Source organism: Ixodes scapularis, unplaced genomic scaffold (assembly GCF_016920785.2).
Source record: "Ixodes scapularis isolate PalLabHiFi unplaced genomic scaffold, ASM1692078v2 PGA_scaffold5__190_contigs__length_132052651, whole genome shotgun sequence".
In the NCBI taxonomy this organism is placed as follows: Eukaryota; Metazoa; Arthropoda; class Arachnida; order Ixodida; family Ixodidae; genus Ixodes; species Ixodes scapularis.
Window position 1 is genome coordinate 102,482,817 of NW_024609880.1, and position 4,523 is coordinate 102,487,339.

A 4,523-nucleotide genomic window follows, 5' to 3' on the forward strand; every position below is an offset into this window, starting at 1 on the left:
TTTTGGGCGGTTTCTTTTTAAAGGGTGTAAAAAGGACAGATTAATACACACTCTTTTCTAATAATAAAACTTTATAAAAAGTATGACGTGGTTCATTTAATTTACAATAGCTCTCTTTATAATTTTATTCTGGCAAAGTGAAGTCACCCCGAAGACAGAAATGGCCTATCCTGGTCTTTAAGTTATATTAATTCATTGGAACAAAAGATATAACAAAATAAAACTGTTTTAGATAAGGAGAGCTGTTTTCTTTTTTCAGAGGGAAACACATTTTTTCGACATTTACGAGAGAGCTCCGCACAACGTACGCCACTCTGGTTCGAAGCCCCTTTTACTCCATTGTAAAACTCACCACTAGCTAGAACATTCGACAAGATTCGTGGCCGTCCTAAACGGCATGCGGGCACACCTGTCTGGCGCGCCCAGCAGCGCAATACTCATATGTGTAAGCTACGCACATGTCGTACGTTACGTAACCACCAACTAGTGTTAAAATAACAGCAACAATACAATTTTGGGGGTGCTTGAACTCTAGGATAAGTATATCACGTGGAATAATTTTGTGCTCGCTACGTCTTCATATTCATTTTTGTTCGAGTTTTTTCATTCGTCTAGTCACGTGTGGGAGTCATGGCGAGAGATTAAAAGAGCACTGTCAGCGTAATTTCTAACATAACCTTTGCCCAAACCCAGTTTGTAGATCAAGGCAAGCAATGTCATCTCGCGGTTTACACCGATCTTTATGCTTCCAGTAGGAAACCACGACCACTTCAAGGGGATTGCCCTTGAAATCCGGAAGCTACTACAGATTTGCGCTGGTCACGTAGACTGGGCTGAAATATAACAATATCTGATATTTACTTCATTAAAAGGCGCCTCAATATTTTGTGACTCCATTATGAACTTCGAAACGCAACTGCACTCCACATATCGCAAGTGTGCGCGGCTGGTCATGTCATGACGACACAACAAGCATGGTAGCGTCAGAGTCGCGGGCGTTGACTTATTCCCGGCTTTGATCAACATGGTTGATGATGCGTACAAATATCATCGTCGACGGAGTCAGCTTCTCTCAATACCGTAGATCTTGTCTTTCTCACACGGAGGTTGTCTTACTTAGACAGCGGTCAAGAGCTGTCCTGGTTCTCTTTGCATGAAGTTACGTCAGAACTTTTGCTGTTGCCAACAAAAATCGTCCTGTGTTTTGCGGGTGCAATTCCAGGAGTTGGGCTCTGTTTAAAATTGAATTACTTGTGCGGGTGAGGAATCAAAATTCCGATATTGTGGGGAAGATATTCCTAAAAGCAATGACAATATATTTTATTTGTTTTCTGATTCATAAAACTATACCGGTCAATCCCTTTAACTTTGAATGTATGGTTACCAACAGCGGAGCGAGTCACGAGCATCGAATGGAGAGTTTAATTGAACAGTGTTTGCACATGCGATACGGTACGACGGGCCTTCCAGTACGAACTGCGCATGTGCGTGTCTTCCCTGGTAGCATATGTGGAGTTGGTAACGGGGGGCTCATCGCACCGTTTCGGATGCGCAAATATTGTTCCCTAAAACTTTCTAATGATCGCTCCTAAGCCAATCCGGTTGTGATTTCATCCGATGAAAATTCCGTAGAACAAATCATGAAGCAATAGGATTAACATCATTGTCCATGCCATGCGATTATTTACCTGGCTGTGACTAGAATGAAATTACGTGTGCGCCTAATTTCTTGCACAGGGCGCAGACGGCAACTGTCTTACCAATCTACGGGACGCTCTCAGCAAATGGCAAGGTTGGAATAACGTTTTTAGGCGATTTCATACGTCGAGCTCCCTCCGCCGACTGCAGTGACGGCACTCTATGCGCTCTCCAGGGAAAAAAAAATAAACGCTGAATATTTTAGTGTAGCCGACTTATGTTAGAATCGTCGCTTTTGGGCTGTGGAAGGGGAAATCAACTGGTGGCAGCGGGGAATCTACGTCCCAACGAGCGCCCGTACCCACATTGATTCTACGGGGAATCCAATATGTACACTTGGCGAAAAAGTGGGCGAGGTATTCCACACCGTTATTCGTCAGTGCCAAGGTCAAGCACAGCGCAATCTAATCACAGCCGCTAAATTCCTTGCCGACTTTTTTGCCAAGGGTTCAGAATGAAACAAAATGTATCTAACCAGAGGTGCTCTCGAAGCTCACGCGTGGAAAGCGGTAGGACACTTGCTAGCACGTGGCAAGTGCTCAATGGGTTTCAGAATTCCTCCCTCACGAAAAATTTATATCTGGCCATATCTGAAAATTTAACATAGGCGATATCAAAACCTGATGTGGTATATCTGCCAGATGTAGCCTCATAATGCCAGATATAGCCTGATACCCTTGGCCAGGTATGGAAATCCCAGATCTGGGTAACTAAGGAAATTCCAGATCTGACCAGGCATATCTAAAGCACACAAGCCTGAAATCAGCACTTTATATATTTTTATTGTCAACAATTCTCTCAAGTGCCCCGGCCCGCACTCAAGGAATTATGGAAACGATGATCCTTCAGCTTCCTAGTGATCGCTAGTTCTGACCAATTCCATGGTTACACAATTTTGAGTGTAATTCGTAGTCACCCTGAACAAGCGTCCCGTAGGGCTCAAGGACCTGTCACATCACTTTTAAAATTTCTCGTCAGTGGCAGCGTTTATAATACTGTGCATTCTGTCCAACCTTCAACCAGGCTGAGCCGCCGAAAAATCTCTTACAATATTATCATTCTCGTGATTGTTGTTTTAGCAGGAATTGCTTAGAAGCCTAGAAATCACAACAACCAAAACCGGGATTTAGCTCGGATTCAGCGGAGCAGTTTATAGCATTTTTAGCGTTTCAAACTTAATTTCAGCGTCTTTTCAGCTGTAGGAGAATGATAATAATGTAAGAGATGTGTCTGCAGCTTATCAAGGTTAAAGGTTGGACAGAGTGCCCAGTAATGACATTGGCGAGATATTTTGAAAGTGGTATGACAGGTACTTGGGTTCTATACGACACTTGTTGAGAGTGACTCCGAATTACACTCAAACTGTGTAACCATAGAATTAGTCGAAATTTTCGATCACTAGGCAGCTGAAGAAACACCGTCCCCATGATTCCTCGAGTACGGGCCGAGGCGCTTGGGGGATTTAGGAAATTGTCTATTCGGCCGTATGTTAAAACTTTGAAATAATTAAGCTTCATTGAAATCCTCGTGAAAATTAGCACAAATAGTCTCAAACTTAAGCTTGTCAAAGCTGAAGTTTAGGATCATTTGTGCTAAAATTTAACTCGCAAACAATGAGTCATTCACAGTTTGCTAACAAATACATGTTTTTTAACTTTTTTTAAAACTGTTTTAATATATTGAAAACCGGCCGCCAGATAAAGATGTATATACGCCAGATAAAGCTGCAAATACGCCAGATAAGACTGTACATATGCCAGATAAGTCTGTATTTACGCAAGATAAGTCTGTATATACGCCAGATAAGTCTTTATATACGCCAAATAGGGCTGTATATAGGCCGTACATAATCATATAATGTTTGATATGACCAGATATGACCCAGACATAACATTTCCATACGGGCTCTGACTGTTTGTCTCGTAACGTGTATGTGCATTATTATTTTTATGAGCTTTAACCGAAGGAAGTAAGGCGAGACAAAGCATAGTGGAATGAAGAAGGCGCACACAGTGAACCAAGCAAACGCTCAGCCAACGCGCGTAAAAATCCCCCCGCATAAAAAAAAAAATAACGCGCGTTTTTAACAATATAAACGACAGTCCCAGAACATTTAAAAAAAAAGAACATCAGGTTGAAAATGCTTGTCGAAGTTCATGACCCGCTGACCCATTGACAAGTAATACAGAAAGGTACACAGGAAAATGCACTTGTTGTACCAATAGGATTGGATTAGCGACAGTCGCTGCGTTTCAGGGCGATTGATGTAGTTTGGATGCACAGATGACATTATAATGGGATTTTCATTAATCCCGGTGCGGATTGAATTATATTTCTAAATGAGATACGACTTTCTCTGCTCGCGATCACTGTTGCTTTTGAAATTGGATTGCAAAAATGTAACGTCCAGTTTGTCAAACGTGTGTTTGGCTAAAGCCATATGTTTTGAAAATAAGAGTTTAGGAATTGATTTTACATGAGCGCCGTGATTGTTAAATCTCAATCGAAAAGGTGTGCTGGTTTGGCCCACGTACTGCTCACCACAGGTGCCACATGTCAGGAGGTATGTCAGATTACTTGCGCCGCAGTTTAAGTTTCCGTGAATTGTGTTGGTGAAATTGGATTTCGTACTCTCTGCGTAGTTTTAGGTGTCACGTGTTGACACACGTCGCAATTTGTTCTTCCAGAAGGGCGACTGCCACTCCTTTCAGCGTAAGTTGTCTTAGACTTGGCTATAGCGTCCCTAAGATTGCGTGAGCGTCTGTAGACTGCTTGGGGAATTCACTATGCTGTAAAATGCCAAAAAGTTTTCTTAATGTGGGTGC